This window comes from Nycticebus coucang, chromosome X (assembly GCF_027406575.1).
Source record: "Nycticebus coucang isolate mNycCou1 chromosome X, mNycCou1.pri, whole genome shotgun sequence".
NCBI lineage: Eukaryota > Metazoa > Chordata > Mammalia > Primates > Lorisidae > Nycticebus > Nycticebus coucang.
In genome coordinates, this window is record NC_069804.1 from 63,427,239 (window position 1) to 63,445,150 (window position 17,912).

At 38.8% G+C, this 17,912-nt stretch overlaps 1 non-coding gene across 1 annotated transcript; it reads right to left on the bottom strand.

Annotated features, from left to right (window-relative positions):
• Window positions 1-17,471: 17,471 nt before the first annotated feature.
• Window positions 17,472-17,578, bottom strand: LOC128578671 (U6 spliceosomal RNA). The gene has a single exon (XR_008377811.1). It is a non-coding gene; the product is annotated as a U6 spliceosomal RNA (small nuclear RNA).
• Window positions 17,579-17,912: the final 334 nt, after the last annotated feature.

Sequence of the window (17,912 nt, forward strand, 5' to 3'; positions counted from 1 at the left end):
TGCAATTGTAGAAGAAGAAAAGTGTCTCTCTCCTTTTTTTTTTTTTAGATTTTTTTTTTAATTTTCTCTATACATGTATGTGTGTTTATTTGGTTTCCACATTTCGCCTTCACAAAATTAAAGAGGCTTAAAATTTAATAACAATAACAATGTTTAAGATAAGGACTGGAAACAAATATCTCGTAAAGAACGAACAAAGATAAATACGTTCGGAAAAGAAATCAGATGATTGCTGCAATGAAATATTGAGCAACAACAACAACAACAATAATAATAATGCAAAAAAAGTAGCATTCACATTGTCAGATAAAAGTATGTCTATCATAGAGTGCTTTCACTCTGAGGTTCAGTATGGAGTCATCAGTTAACTTCTTTTTTTTTTTCCCAATGTCTCAAAAAATAGACAATTAATATTTATAAATAAAAATAGAAGATAATTTCAAAAAACAGTTCATACCAAATCTTATAGACAATAGAAAAAGAAAAAAATACTTCAAAAATCATTCCACATCATCTGGACATACCTGTTATTAAAATTGGACAAAATATATTATTATAAAGGGAAATTACAGACATGTTTCATTTATCAATGAGGAAGCAATATCCTAAACAACAGAAAAGTGTCTCTTTTGTAAAGGCAACTGTCAATCTCCTTAAGGATTCAAAGCAACCTGGGCAATAGGGACTTAGACCAAGGATAAGAGGGAGAATTGGAACTTTGCTTGCTGTGAGAGGTAGATGGGTTGACTTCCAATTCCTAGTGGGGTGCTCCTGCTCAATCTTGGAATATCCAGGGAAATGACCATAAACAGACAATCCTGGGGGTTCATCAAAACCACAGAAGATGAAAGAACCCTGAGTCACCCAGACAAGCTGGACTAAGCCTATGCATTCGATCAACGGATGGGAGGGATTAAAGTCTTTGAATGTGTTGTTAGATTACCCCCCGAAGGAATAGAACTAGCTTCTCTTTCCTCCTTTATTTAAATACATCATTAGCTGTTACCATGCCCCTGCCACTTACACAGTCTCACTCTCTATCCAGTCTTCCCGAGGACTTGGGATTGTTTTACTTTCAACCCTATCTTTTGCATATGCACCTTTGTTAGAAATCAATGAAAGCTTTCTGAAAGGTCCGGAGAGGGGCTGCATTTTCTTGTTCTTACTACTTGGCCTGAGTTAATGTAAGCCTTCTCCAGGTACTTTCAGTCTTTGTTTTTAACTCATGCATCTTCAGCATTGTTTTCCCAGACAACTTTCAAACCAGGTCAGTGTTCACGGCAAAACCTCCTGACAGCTTGCTTCTTAGGTGTGAATCCCTTAAAGTCCCTATCCTTCCAGTCTGGTAGAGAATCAAGCCTTCCAGTCTGGGAGAGACTCAAGAGAGAATACCAACAGTCCAGCCACCCTATTATCAATATTAATGATATTCTGAGCTTGAACGATGCGCCCCCTCCATGTTAGTAGAATTTATCTGATTGTGTCCTTTTTCTACCACCCAATGAATGGCCCCACCTCTGAGCAGAGTAACTAGCATAGCCAATTTTGAGGCAGGCCATCTTCCTTATGCACAGTCGGTGTCTACCCTATTGTCCAACATTTTGGTATATATGTGAACTTTGAAGGAGATTGGGTCCTCAGTTTCTCTCTTCTCCCACTTGCTTCTTGCATATGTGTTCACTCTTAGGGAGAAACAGCTCCCAACATTGTTTTCTTGACTAGAGAAAATGTACGAGGAAACTAGAAATTCCAGGACGATGTCCTCACCCATTATAAGAGGCGAGTTGCCAACAGGCCATTTGGGTTTCTTTGTCAACGTGTGGTACTATTACTGCTCACTGGACCTTCACCACTTCCATGCTTGGTCTGGGGCATGACATCTTGTAGAGCAAGCTGCAGTCTTCAATCTGGGTTCCTCACACCCATGGGAACTTACAGATACACAAAGTCTTTCCAATGTGTTATGAGCCCAGGTAGCTCCAGGGCTTCCATTTCTAAATATTCAGACTTCCGTAAGTGCCGTTTCCTGAAACTTATTTGCTGGAGACTGGGCTATGGGTTCTCCCTTTTCACCTCCTTTTTCATAATCCTCCTCCTTCTACTTTACAAAAGGAGCCAATCCCCAATGATCTAATGGTGAATTGGACCCAAGCTGGAAAGCCTTCAGGTACCAAAAGAAGAATTTGCATATTTGAATACTGATGTCAGGGGGCAAACATCTTTTGACTTGAAGACTGCTGGCATAAGCCCATTCCACCCATCTCATAAAGATACTTGCTCCCAATGAAGCTTTTATTCATTTATTTATTTATTTATTTATTGAGACAGAGTTTCATTCTGTTGTCTTGGGTTTGAGTGCCATGACATCATTATAGCTCACAACCACCTGAAATTCTTGGGCTCAGTGATCCTTCTGCCTCAGTGATCCTTCTGCCTCAGCTTCCCAGGTAGCTGGGACTACAGGTGCCCACCACAATGCCTGGCTTTTTTTAGATATGGGGTCTCACCACTTACTCAGGCTGGTCTTGAACTCCTGAGCTCAAAAAACTCACCTGTCGCGGCCTCCAAGAGTGCTAGGATTACAGGCAGGAGTCAGTCACTGTAACTCATCTATCCCAATGAAACTTCATATTCTATAATTAATGGCTTTATTTCATAACACATGTGTATGAATACAATGTATTGATATGTATATAACATAAATGATATATATATATAAATATATACTTCAAACACTGTAAGAAGCACATGTGTGTATATATGTAAAATATACATATATATGTGATTTTATACATATGTATCATGCATATGCTATTAGATACATAGTATGTCACATGAATAAACACAAAAATAGTACAATTAGATAAGGGGCCTTTAAAAAAATACATAAAATGGGTATGCTGTTTTATGCCCACACTAGTAGAATTCTTATTAACCGAGTTTTTCTATTAGTTTTCTGTGCATCTTGAAATTCTCTTCAATGATTTTTTAAATGATTCCTCACTCTTACAAAAAAAAAAAAAAAGTCCTCGTTGACTGCCATGTGCTTTACGTTGTCAGCTATAAATATTTCTTACCCTTGGATGCTTAGTGCTTCTACATTGCCTACTCTACCATATTCTTGATTTTTTCCCTTTCCTGGATCTTGACCTTCCTTGTCTTTTAGGCCTAGATTATTTCGTGTTTTCCTAAAATGACCTTAAGGGAAGACAAGAATTTTGTCCTTCACCCCAGAAAAGGAGCAATGATGTCACTACAGCATATCCAAAATTCCACAAATGATAATGTTTACAAAATAATATGAATGATACTTTGTTCACCAAAATCATGGGAAAACATTGGAAATGAAAATATCTCTTCTGAGGTTAATTAATATATCCTAATAAAGTCTATTTCAAAGATTGCATACTCTTTAGGTTAAAAGAAGTATAGTACATGCAAGTCTAAGCACAAAGATTATCTGTGAAGAGAATTCTGTTTAGGCGCCTAGGTTGACAAATCCTTTTCCCATTTTGTTCATGAAAAATGTGACATGGCACTAGAGGTGCTTTTAGGAGTGCATAGAAGTCATCGAAGGTCAATTATTTATTTTGGTCTTTCATTAGATCCTGAAGCCAAGGCATATCCACCTTGTCTAAAAGTGATGCAGGAAGAGCCAAAGGTTCAAAACCTTCAGCTAATTTTAGTTTGTGGGTCTCCACTAAACTTATTTACTAGTCCCCCAAACTGTATAGAATATTCTATTGACAGAAAACCCTCAGCACTTCTTGGAAAATCACCTACGTTCCTATAGAACATCATTGCTTAACACATATTCATGTGCTATTGCACCTTCTTCTTTTGCCCTAGGAAGAAAAATCTCTTTCTTAACTCTGTGAGGCAAATATTCATATTCTGCACAGACCTTCAAGAAACTCAGATACTCCTGACTTAAATTTGTTGGTGATGCCTACTGAAAAAGCAAACAAACAACAACAACAACAAAAACCATGCTGATGACTGGCAAGCAGACTCTGCTATCCCAGATTAGAATTTAACCTTGAAATGTTAGCTTCTCTCAGAAACTAAATTGGTGCATATGGTGAAATGACTTGCCCTCCCCTGGTCCTGCCAGCTGACAAAAGATGAATAAGCAAATATTTATATTGGTTGTAGGTGTGTTTGGGGGTTAGTCCATGACTTTGAAATGTTTTAGGATCAAAGAGTTTTGAGACTGCTACAACGACCCCTGTAAAATAGACAGTGAGATAAAAACCTCAAGATGCTTGCTAATTAACTAAGGAGGATGTCATAACAAAAGTGGAGTTTAGAAAAAATTCTTACATGTATTACTCACAATGGCAGAGATGCACTGGCAATAATACAGAACACATTTTGTTGGAGTAATTTCACTATTATTGCCCCATGCTCAGATAATGCCTCCAGTTTTGCCACCAACCAACATGTATTCATACAAGCTTCATTTACAAAGCACACTCCTAAGCAGCCCCTGCATGACCTAATACCTAGAGATTTGGTCTTCTGAAAAATATGTTATTGAAGAAACACCGCCTTTGGGCTTCAGTGGAAAAACCTTATCAGGTACTGTTAGGGACGTGTATCACTTTGTTCAATCTACAAACAAAGACAGCTTCTGGCCAAGACACTACTAGTTTTTGAACTCATTAGCACCAATTTTTTCCACTGTAACAATTAACATGGCTTATCCTGGTAAATATGAGTGGCTGCAGCTTCTCAGCGAACCCAACCTTTAACCTTGGTTTTATCTTCTCACCATTGAGATAAAAATTATAAAGATAGTCAATCATAGAGTTACCTCCCACTTCCTGAAAGTGGTCAATTAGGAAAAAGCTACACTGTCTGAGTCCTCCCACAGACCATCTAATGCAAGCCTGAGTCTTATTACCAGCCACTGTTAGTCTTAATCTGAATGGCCGTTTCATGCAGGGTGCTGCTGGTCAGGCCCTAACAAGGCCAGATGAACCTACATGCTAAAATCTGGAGATTTTTTGTTCAGTTCCAAGGCCTACTGTCATAGTACAATCCAGCATCTTGTTAATGAGTGTGTGGTGTGTTCTCCCTTCTTGCAACTTTGTTTAGTTACTGATGCATTCCTTGTGTTTGTTGTCTGGGGAAACTGGCAGAAGATAGGAGAACAGTTTAGATAGTGAATGATTACATGTCCCATAACTTATGCCTATTTGAAACCTGATTTTACAATGTAAACTGAAAATTAAATCCTAAGCTCCCCTACCAACTGAATGAATACCCTGTTGGCCCAAGGGACTCTGGTAAAACCTTAAAACCAAGTTTGGTGGCCATGAAGGTAAGGGAGGTCACACAGACCTCCTTATGTCCCCTCCCTTTTGGAGTTCAGACACAACAACTACCCAGCACTCAGGTAAAACTAGAGATCCTAAGACTGATAAAAACAGGCTCTCTGTGGCAATAAGATATGAAATAATAGAGGGCAACTAATGCCGTGCAAGACAAAGGTTAAGTCACACCCTCAGGCCATCAATTTGTTTAACAGGTCACTCTGAGTTGGTCTACTGTGGCTTGCTCTATGATTTGCAGCTGTCCTTATCTTAACTTAGACATTCTTTTCTACTGACTCCAAGCCTTTAGACAAAGCTTTACTCCTTTAACCAATTACAAATTTGAAAAATCTCTGAATCCACCTAAAACCTTTAAGCTCCCCCTTTAAGATTTCTGGCCTTTCTAGGCTACACCAACGTATGCTTGTATTGATTTATGATTTTTACCCACAATTCCTGTCTCCCCGAAGACCTCACCTACTGTGCAACATATGTCAAATATATTAAGAGTAGAGTATAAATATCTAAACACAACAATTCAAAAGTGAGGTAAAGGCTATGTTAACCAGTTTGATATAAACGTTCCAAATTGTATACAAAATAAGAACATTGTACCCCATAAATGCAGTAATGTACACAGTTATGATTTAATAAAAATAAAATAAAATAAAAAGTAGAAGCACTGTGCAAAAAAAAAAAAGAAAGAAAAGAAAAGAAAAAAGAAAGAAAGAATGTAAAATAAATTATAACCTAATCACCTCAGGTGTACTTTCTTGGGCACGTCTGGAGACTGTCCTCTGGGCCACAGCCCCTCATATTGGCTCAGAATAAACCTCTTTAAATTGTTTTATAGGTTTTTTTTAATTAACAATATATTTTATATTATCATTTTGCTTTATGCTGAGATATTTTTGAAAAATTAACTATGACATCATCCTAAAACAGTGCAGGGGAAGTGAAGGGAAAGCTGGGAACTGTAAAAGTGATCCTTGAATTGTGGGGTTCTGGGAAATGCAATCTTAAGTCATGCTCTGTGCTGAGAATTGTGTCGGCTTTTGAGGTTCTCAGGTTCTCATCCTCATCCTTGAATCTTACAGCTGATTAGATGTGTTTGCAGGATAACTTAAAAAATCTACTTCTGGATTGGAATTGGGGTGGGGAGGAGGTTTCGGTTAATCTAATTTCCAAATAAACAAATGGCTAATTAAACATGCAAGCATACAGTGATGCCAAGCAGGTTTCACCTGGCCAACTGGAAGCTGAACCTGCAAAGACCAATTAAACATGGTTCTTGCCCTCAAGGGTCTCACAGGCTCCTGATTTGCCAGTGACTCCAAGAGGAGAAGAGAGCCATTCACCCAGTCCAGTTACTTGGTGATGGCCTATGGTGTACCTGGCACTGTGGAAGCTGCTGGGGATACAACAGTGAACAAAACAGGCATAGGACACTTCCTTTGAGCATTCTACTTTTTCTGAGGGGTAGCTCTAGGGGAGCAAATGATGATTTACAAGCATTGAAATACATTAATAAATAATGGTTCTACTGATCCAACTCAGTTCTGTCTCTCTCAGTAGATTTGGGGGAGAGGAAGTGCTGCATGCTACATATTTATTCCCCATCCCCACATGCTCACACCAGAGATGGGAGGGGCACCGTGCGATGGCATTGTGATCACATACCCACCAAAGGAAACCCTGTTGGAACAAGGAAACACAACAACTCTGTGCATCTCCTGTGATGAAGCCGGGTCATCGGGGATTTGATGCATAGGGGAGCCCTCAAGGTGGCTTCCTCCAGTGGGCAGCAACCCCCACATCTATCTCTAGCCTATACTGCTTTGTCTCTCCATTTATTCCATTCTTTTTTTCTGAAACTCTCATTCATCTCTAACTGCTTTTCAGCTATAGTTGTGATGCAGGAGGTTTCCCAGTGAAGGAAGAAAAGCCCCTTATCTCACCAACCAGGTTCTTGGCTTTGGGCTAGAAAGAATGCAAGAGTAAGCTGACTGGCAACAGAAGGTTTAGGGGCATAGAAACAGACAACAGATCCTACTCCACAGACAGCAGGGGTCCTCTTCAGAGCAGGAGGGGAACTCCTTATAGGGCAATAGTAATGTTTTTAAGCGTTCAAAAACCCTGATGGGAAATAGTTGTATGTGTTCAGCATTGTCTTGGGGTCAGGTCAAAAGGTTAATCATAAACTGCTGTCACAGAAAGGTAAGCATAGTTTGTATGGCTTAGTAATTTATTCATCTTCGGTGGTCCCAGGCTGGTGACTTGCTGGCAACTTCCTAGTCCAGGGAGGTTAGGATCTGATATAAGCCAAAAATAGATTCTGCCTTATCCCTACATTAGTTGGTGAACAGGAGTCTTACAATAATTGTATAAAAGTAACTACAAATACCCATGCAGATTAATTTTTAATGAAGATCAACTGCATTTATTACCATTGCCTACCCAGCACCTCTTTCTCTGACTTCCATCTGGGATGCAGTAAGTTTGCAGGGACTTATCCAGAGATTGGCACATGCCCCAAGTCCAATCAGAGACCTGTCCCTGGATTTTACTACTGGAACCAGGAGGGAAGATTCTTTTTTTTTTTTTTTTCACTTCAGGTTTATATGAGAGTGCATATGATTGATTAGGTTACATATGTTTTCTAATATAAGGTTAAAGTCTGAGTTGTAGTTGTGTCCCTCACCCAGGAAGTGTGCCATATACCCATGCAAAGTACCTGTTGTGCAGGAATTTAACCAACCCCTTCCTCTTTTCCTCTTTCCTGAACTTAATTGAATTTTTCTCTTATATGACAAGTAGTTGTCAATCTACTAGTTTCAAACTAGTACTTAGTACATGTGATGCTTGTTATTTCATTCTTGTGACACTTCACTTAGAAGGGTGTTCTCCAAATACCTCTGGGTTGTTACAAAAGATACAAAAACCTATGTCTTTTTTATGGCTGAATAGTATTCCATGGTATAGATATTCCACAATTTATTAATCCATTCATGGCTTAAGGGGCACTTGGAAAAAAATGAAAAACAAATTTAAAAAGGCACTTGGGTTTTTTTCTACAACTTTGCCATTGTTAATTGTGCTGCTATAAAAATTTGAGTGCAAATGTTCTTATGGTAATTATTTTTTTTTCCCCTTTTGGGTTGATACCTAATAACGGGATTGCAGGATCAAATGGAAGATCTATTTTTAGTTATTTGAGGAAACTCTATCCTTCTTTTCATAGAGGCTGCACTAGTTTGCAGTTCCACCATGAGTGTTCCCTTCTCTCCACACCCATGCCAACATGTCTTGCTTTTGGACCTTGTGATGTGGGCCGAGGAAGGAACCCTCCCCAACTCCTCCTATGAAGCACATGTCATCCTGATACCAAAACCAGGACAGGACACAAGAAAAAAAGAAAACTACAGACCAATATTATTAATAAATATTAATGCAAAAATACTCAACAAAATCTTAGCAAACAGAATTCAGCTACACATCAAAAAATAATTCATCATGACCGGGTAGGTTTCATCTCAGCAATGCAAATCTGGTTCAATGTATGCCAATCAATAAACGTAATTCTCCATGCAAACGGAAGTAAAAACCAAGACCACATGATCCTCTCGATAGACACAGAAAAGCATCTGATAGATGCAAATTAAAAAAAAAAACAAAACACTAATTTTATTTCATGATTGCAAGGACACAAGTTATGAAAAATTGTGAAATACCTTATAAGGGTGGTATGTGTAGAGTAATGCTCCTGGCAAGAGGGTCTACCACTGCAGAGTTCATAAGGAAGATATGCGTCAGTTGTGTTAAGTTCCAGGACTTCCTGACACTACTTTAGACCCTGGATAACGGGTCAAAAAGGTTAGCTCTCAGTTTAATGATGGTGGGGAAACAGATGATTATGAAAGCAATTGCAAGAAGCTGATGTGCCCTACCTAACACTTCAGGAAAATGAAATTGGGCTTGCAGAGGACACAGCAGAAAACAAAAACAAACAACCCCCCCACAAAAAAAAGTCCCAGACTAATGGAGAAGAGGAAGACTCAGCTTGCCTTAAGAAGCTCTGTGCAAGGCAAAATAACCAGGAGATCCCCAGGAGAAGGCACGGCATACATTTGAGGGAATATTGGAGAGAAAGATGGAACAACATGGGTGAAAGTCTGTGAGCCAAAGACAACACAGAGGATCTGTGCTGGTAGCCTTGATCATCTTAACCTCTTCTATGCAGCAGGAACATTTTATTTCCTTGCTGTCACCTGAAGATCTCAAGTTCCTACTAGAGTTTTCAATACACTCCAGTGTACAGATGTGGCTCAATGCAGTCAACCAACTTCCTTCAGGGTGACAACACTGTTCAAAAATCTTCATGTACCGGTCTGTTATGTCCTAGGTATAAATCATTTGAAGGAATGCTGCTGCCTCTGAGGGTTTATGTGACTATACCGCTGGTAATTATTCCCTGCCCATACAGTCCTACCTGCAAGGGTGCCAATGCTGGCTCACTGCATCTGCATCCTCTCTGCAGTAGGCATTTTTTACAGATGGCCACCTTCAGGAAGTTCCCTCACTCCCTGCACTCTTTGATCCTCCCTTTGAATATGGGCTGTGCTGAAGCAATAGAGAACACTGCAGGAGTGATGTATGTTTCTTCTGAGTCTTGGTCATAAGGAGACTTCAGTCCACCCTTGTCACCTGAAATTCTTCCCCTTGGGTGATGTGGTGAGTCATATGGTGAATTATGTTTATTAATTTGCATGTTCTCCCTCTGAGAGCACATACATCATGATCTGAGAAGCCCAAGAGACAAGGAGAGGTCAGGTTGAGTCAATTAAGGTTGTAAATCTAAATAAGCTAACAGTCAGTGGGAAAAGCCAGTCATGTGAGTGAGTTACTTGGAAGTCCAGGACGTTAGAACACTTCTACAGCTCTAGCCCACATCTGATTAGAACTTCATGAGAGACCTCAAGTGGGAACCACTCAGCTGATAACTGTGAACCCACAGAACTGTGAGAGACCTAGATACGGTTTTAAGTCCCTAAGTGCTGGAGATACTTTTTTTTTTTCCTGTAACAACATTTAACTGGATTATTCACCGCTTCTCTTTTATTTAATTGTCTTACTCCATGAGCAAGGAGAAGAAGGGAAATGATCTAATTTTAGTTCATATGTAGAATCTTTTTTATGACTTTGTTTAATAAGAGAAATGAAACTGGCTGTGGTGCCTCATGCCTAAAATCCTGAGGCAGGAGGCTTGATTGCTTGAGGTCAAGAATTTGACCTCAAGAGAGGCTGATCAAGAGGGAGACCCCCCGCCATCTCACACAAACAACCAAAAAGTGCATAAAGAAAGTAAAACTTAGCCAAGTGTTGTGGCACACACCTGTAGTCAGTCCCAGCTACATGGGAGGCGAGACTCCATCCAAACAGCCAACAACAATAAAAAGGAAAAAGGGAACACACTAAAAAAAAAAAAAAAGAAGAAGAAGAAGACAAAGAAAAGAAAATGAAACTCATGCAACTCAACTGATTAGATTGTAGGTTGTGTGTATAATAGCCAGGTGTCTTTGCCCAGGACCCTAGGCACTAGAATCTTCTAACATATTTTACAACTCCTCAAGGTAAGACATTATACAGCACAGGGGTTAATGAAATTGACTATGGAGCGAGATAAATCAGTGAGAATCTGAGCTTTGGCACTTACTACACTACTTGTGTGAATTTGGGCAAATTATTATAACTCTGTATGCCTCTGATTCCTGATCTGCTAGCTAGCATGATGGGAACAGATGTTTTAAATGTTAACAGATAGGTGGAGAGACTGCTTTTGACTCTGTGTCTAGTACGTAAGGAGACAGTGAATGAGAACTATTGTTAGTATTATTACTGTTTGTAATAGTAGTAATGTTGTCAGGCTAAGGAGCCTGTCTGTCATTTAAGCCAATTAACCGAGAAGTGGATGAGAGATCAACAGTTTCATTTTTATTTATGGCAAAGCTAGTAATTTCAGAGAACAGTTCTCTGGTCTCTGAAATTGCTACCTTTTCAGCAAATAGTAAGGAAACTTGATCTCTCATCTGTTTCTCCGTTAATTAGCTGAAATAATAGACAGACTGACTTCTTATTTCGACAACATATTGTGGCGACCACGAAGAGACCATTGGTTAAGCAGTGTGGTGAGTATAGACTCACCTCGGGACCCGCCCATCTGCCTGACCAGGGGAGACCAAACACGCCTCCCTGCTGCTCCTTGCAGTGCTGCTGGAGTATGTTTTTTTTTTTTTTCCTGGAAACAGCTCATGTGATGTCCTTCTGCTCTTGCTGTTGCTTCACATTGATAAAGAGATCCTTTTCACTGTTATTCAGGTGCACACAGGGATTAGAGTCCCTATCTGGTTGTGCACAGGAGTTAGAATCCCCATCTGGTTGTGCACAGGGTTTAGGGTCCCTGTCTACTTGTATACAGGGTTTGGAGTGCCCATCTGTTTGTACACAGGGGTTGGAGTTCCCTTCTGGTAGCTTATGTAAATTTTTAATGGAGTTCAACCAGGGAAACTGAGTTGTCAGTTCCAAAGGACAGCCTGTTAGGTCATAACCTATCTAATTAGTCATCTTACAAGTACCCACCTAGGACTAATAAAACAATGAAGTTTTATGGTAACACAATATGGCCTTTATAAAATCTTAAAAGTAAAAAGAAAGGCAGCCGTTAAATAAACCCTTAAATTACTGTGCTATTTAACAACTAGAGTTTGTTTTATCAAAAATCAAAAAAATGGAGCGAGATCTCCTAAGTTGAAACTTTTATTTGTTTGTGTACACACATAGCATTTGTCTTTGTTTACAGATGTGGTATTTATCTCTGTTCATATATGTATATACCTTGAGGAGGTAGAGTAAATCTTGTCTGACAGACCACTTATAAATATTAGTCTGTGACTAAAAGAAAAAAGAAAATTAACATTCTACAGTAACACTGTTTGGCCTATATATGTTTTAAACTCTGAGGAAAGATGGCCCTTGAAAGGTTCCTTAAATTGTACTATTTTACAACTTAAATGATTTTTTAAAGATCAGTAAAATAAAAAGAAATTCCACATGTATAGCTTTTTATGTCTTTACATAGCACAGATGCAAAAAAAAAAAAAAATAACTTCTAAAGGTTCAAAAAATTTTCAGCCACTTGTGAGAAAAATGTTATAATTTAAAGTAAAGATAATTACTGTAAACTTGTAAACAAAATAGATATGGCTTATGTAACTAATACTCCCATGCTCCCATCAGCTCCAGAAAGAAAGCCAAGAGAATCAATCCTTACCCAAGGGAAGGGGAACTAGATGCGGTATTCTCATCTAAACCCCACCAAGGAACTCAATTCAGCCAAGGATCCAGTGAGGAGAAAGTATGTTTCACCAATTCACTTTCATTTTCTTTTGTTGTTGTGCTCGTTGTTGCTGCTTTCTTTCAAACTAACATGAGCTATACATTTTTTAGATTGCGTTGTTCTCATTTTCAAGGTAAAATTCCAGTTGTAAAAGAACCCCTCACTCTGGGGGCATGCTGCACATCCTCACATTGTGCCCATTAGGGGAAATCCCACCAAATGCCCTCCCTCCTGCTGCCAGTTGTCCTCTCCCTTCCTCCCACCCTGTCCCTCCTCCTCCTACCCCCATACTAGTCTAGATCTATGTTTCGTTGTTCATATGAGCATGTAATTGTTTATATATTGGTTTCATATTAGTATTGAGTACATTGGATATTTGTTTTTCTACTCTCAGAAACTGATTTTGTATCTGAGATACAATAAAAAATTGATTTTATATCCTGAGATACAAAATGTTTCAACCATCCAGGTAACATAAAAGATGTAAAGCCTCTATTTTTTCTTATGGCTGAATAGTATTCCTTGGTATACATATGCCACAATTTGTTGATGCATTCATGGGTTGATGGGCATTTGGGTTGCTTCCACAAATTGGCAATTATGAATTTAACTGCAATAAGCATTCTTGTGTAAATATCTTTATGGTAAAATGACTTTGGTTCTTCGGGGTAGATACCTAGTAATGGGATCACGGGATCAAAGGGAAGGTCAACTTTTAGTTCTCTGAGAATTCTCCATACCTCTTTCTATAAAGGTTGTATTAGTTTACAATTCCACCAGCAGTACAGAAGTGTTCCTTTGTCTCCACAGCCACGCCAACATCTGCCGTTTTGGGACTTTGTGATGTGGGCTAATCTTACTGGAGTTAGGTGATATCTCACAGTGTTTTGATTTGCGTTTCTCTGATGATTAATGATGAGCATTGTTTTCATGTGTTTGTTGGCCATTCCTCTGTCATCTCCTAGAAGTTTCTGTTCTCTTGCCTGCTTATAGAAGGGGTTGTTTGCTCTTTCCTTGTTTTGTAATTTGAGTTTTCTGTAGAGTCTAGTTATCAGGCCTTTGTCAGGTCCACAACATTCAAAACTCTTCTCCCATTCTGAAGGCCGTCTGTTTGCTTTCTTTGTGGTACCCTTAGCTGTGCAGAAGCTTTTTAGCTTGATCAAATCCCAGTTATTTATTTTTGGTGTTGCTCCAAGTGCCAGGACTGTCTTCTTCATATCTTCAAATGTTTTTACCACACTCTCTTCTAGAATTTTTATTGTTTTGTGTCCTGAATTTAAATCTATTATCCAGTGAGAATTCAATTTTTTTTGTAAATGGACGAGAGGTGTTAGTCCAGTTTCAGTCTTCTACATGTGGCTAACCAGGTCTCCCAGCACCATTTGTTAAATAAGGATTCTTTTCCCCAGTGCATGCTTTTGTTAGGCTTATCAAAGATCCAATGAGGATATGTGGGTGGGTTCATCTCTAGGTTCTCTCTTCAATTTCATAGGTCTAAGTCTCTGTTTTTGTGCCAGTACCATGCTGCTTTAATCACTGTAGACTTTAGCATAACCTGAAATCTGGTAACATGGTGCCACCAGATTTGTTTGTACTTCTGAGAATTGTATTTGCTATTCTGGGATTTTTTTCCCAATAGGAATTTCCATAGGAATAGAAATACTATTTTTTCAAGTTCTTTAAAGTATGACATCGGTGCTTTGATGAGGATTGCATTAAATCTATAGATTGTTTTGGATAGTATGTACATTTTAACAATGTTCATTCTTCCCAGCCATGAGCATGGTATGTTCTTCCATTTGTTAACAGCTTCTGCTATTACCTTTCTCAGGGTTTCATAGTTCTCTTTATAAAGATCTTTCACATCCTGGGCGGCGCCTGTGGCTCAGTCGGTAAGGTGCCGTCCCCATATACCGAGGGTGGCGGGTTCAAACCCGGCCCCGGCCAAACTGCAACCAAAAAATAGCCGGGCGTTGTGGCGGGCGCCTGTAGTCACAGCTACTCGGGAGGCTGAGGCAAGAGAATCGCTTAAGCCCAGGAGTTGGAGGTTGCTGTGAGCTGTGTGAGGCCACGGCGCTCTATCGAGGGCCATAAAGTGAGACTCTGTCTCTACAAAAAAAAAAAAAAAAAAAAAAAGATCTTTCACATCCTTTCTTAGATATATTCCCAGGTATTTCATCTCCATACTACAACTGTAAAAGGGATAGAGTCTTCTGTTTTATTCCCGGCTTGACTATTGTTGGTATATACGAAGGCTACTGGTTTGTGGGTCTTGATTTTGCATCCTGAGATGCTGCTATATTTTTTGATCACTTCTAAGCTCTTTGTAGTCGAGTCCGTGGGGGTTTCCAGGTATAAGATCATGTCGTCTGCAAAGGGCAAGAGTTTGACCTCCTGTGTCCCTATTTGAATACCTTTGATCTCTTTCTCTTGCCTGATTGCTGTGGCTAGGGCTTCCAACACTATGTTGAGTAGCAATGGTGGGCATCCTTGTCTAGTTCCAGATATGATACTTTCAGTTTTACTCCATTCAGTATGATATTGGCTGTGGGTCTGCTGTAGATGGCCTCTGTTTAGGAAAAGTCCCACCTAAGCCTATTTTCTTGAGTGTTTTTTATCATGAAAGGATACTGGATATTATCAAAATCCTTTTCAGCATTAACTGAGAAAATCATATGATGTTTTTGGTTCTATTTATGTGGTGAATTATATTTATGCACTTACATATGTTGAACCAACCCTATGTCACTGGGATAAAACACACTTCATTATGGTGTATGACTTTTTAATGCATCTTTGTAATCTGCTTGCTAATATCTTATTGAATATTTTCATCAATATTCATTAATGACATTGGCCTATAGTTTTCTTTTTTTTCTTTCTTTCTTTCTTTCTTTCTTTTTTTTTTTTTTTGTTTGGGCCCTTTCTTGCTTTGGGGATTAGGTGATATTTGCTTCATAGAATGTGTTGGGGAGGATTCTTTCTTTCTATATATTTTAGAATAGGTTATGCAATATAGGAACTAGTTCCTCTTTGGAGGTTTGGTATAACTCTGATGTGAAACTGTCTGGTGCAGGACTTTGCTTTTCTGGGATATTTCGTGTAACTTATGCTATTTCAGTGCTTGATACTGGTCTAATCAGAACTTGTAATTCTTCCTGGTTGAGTTTTGGAAGGCAGCAGGCTTCCAGATATTGGTACATTTCCTCTACATTTTTATATTTCTGGCAATAGAATTTTAGGTAGTAATCATTGAGAATCCTTCGTATTTCTGTGGTTATCTGTTGTTATTTGCCCTTTATGGTTTCCAGTTAAAGTAATTAGAGATCTTATTTTTCTGTTTCTCATCAGTCTAGCCAAGGGTTTATCAATTTTATTAATCTTTTCAAGGAACCAACTATTTTTTTCACTGATCTTCCAAATGATTCCTTTGTTTTCAATTTCATTTAATTCTGCTCTAATTTTGGTTACTTTCTTTCCTTCTGCTGGGTTTGTGATTGGATTGCTCTTCCTTTTCCAGTTGCTTGAGATGGCTTATTAGTTTACAGACTTGCTCTCTTTCTGTTTTCTTGATGAAGGCACTTAATGCTATACATTTCCTTCTAAGGACTGCCTTTGCATTATCTCACAGGTTTTTATAGTTTGTGGCTCCATTATCATTTTGTTTCGGAAATCTAACGATCCGCTTCTTAGTCTCATCTTTGTCCCAGCTCTTATTCAGCATAAGGCTATTTAGTTTCCATGACTTTATTTGAGTATGCAAGTTTCTGTTGCTGTTGAGTTTAACTTTTGTTCCATGATGGTCCGAGAAGTTACAAGGAATAATTTCTATTCTTTCGAATTTGTTGAGGTTATACTTGTGTCATAAGGTATGGTCAATTTTGGAGGATGATCCACGGGCTGATGAGAAGAATGTGTATTGAGTTTTTTCTTTCTTTCTTTTTTTTTTTTTTTTTTTTTAGTAAATCATAGCTGTGTACATTAATGCGATCATGGGCCACCACACACTGGTTTTATATACCATTTGACACATTTTCATCACTCTGGTTAACATAGCCTTCCTGGCATTTTCTTATTTATTGTGTTAAGATATTACACTCTACATTTACTAAGTTTCACATATACCCTTGTAAGATGCACTGCAGGTGTAATCCCACCAATCACTCTCCCTCCACGGACCTCCCCCCTCCCTCCCTTCCCTTTACCCCTTCCCCTTATCCTTAGGTTATAACTGGGTTATAGCTTTCATGTGAAAGCCATAAATTATTTTCATAGTGGGGCTGAGTACATTTGATACTTTTTCTTCTATTCTTGAGATACTTTACTAAGAAGAATATGCTCCAGCTCCATCCACATAAACATGAAAGAGGTAATGTCTCCATCTTTCTTTAAGGCTGCATAATATTCCATGGTGTACATATACCACAATGTATTAATCCATTCGTGGATCAATGGGAACTTGGGCTTTTTCCAAGACTTAGCAATTATGAATTGGGCTACAATAAACATTCTGATACAAATATCTTTGTTATGATCTGATTTTTGGTCTTCTGGGTATATGCCTCGAAGGATTGAATGGCAAATCTATTTCCTCCAAACATCTTTCCAAAAGGAATGTATTAATTTGCATTCCCACCAGCAGTGTAGAAGTGTTCCCTTTTCTCCACATCCACACCAACATCTGTGGTCTTGGGATTTTGTGATATGTGCTAATCTTACTGGAGTTAGATGATATCTCAAAGTAGTTTTTTTTTTCTTTTTTTTTTATGGAACGCTTCACGAATTTGCGTGTCATCCTTGCGCAGGGGCCATGCTAATCTTCTCTGTATCGTTCCAATTTTAGTATATGTGCTGCCGAAGCGAGCACATCTCAAAGTAGTTTTGATTTGCATTTCTCTGATGATTAAAGATGATGAGCATTATTTCATATGTCTGTAGGCCGTGCGCCTGTCTCCTTCAGAGAAGTTTCTCTTCAAGTCCCTTGCCCAGCCTGCGATGGATTCACTTATTCCTTTCTTGCTTATACGTTTGAGTTCTCTGTGAATTCTGGTTGTTAACCATTTGTCAGAAAAAAAGAAAACATGCAAATGTCTTCTCCCATTCTGATGGCTGTCTGCTTGCTTTACCTACTGTGTTCTTGGCTGTGCAGAAGCTTTTTAGTTTGATCAGGTCCCAGTAGTGTATTTTTGAAGCTGCTTTGA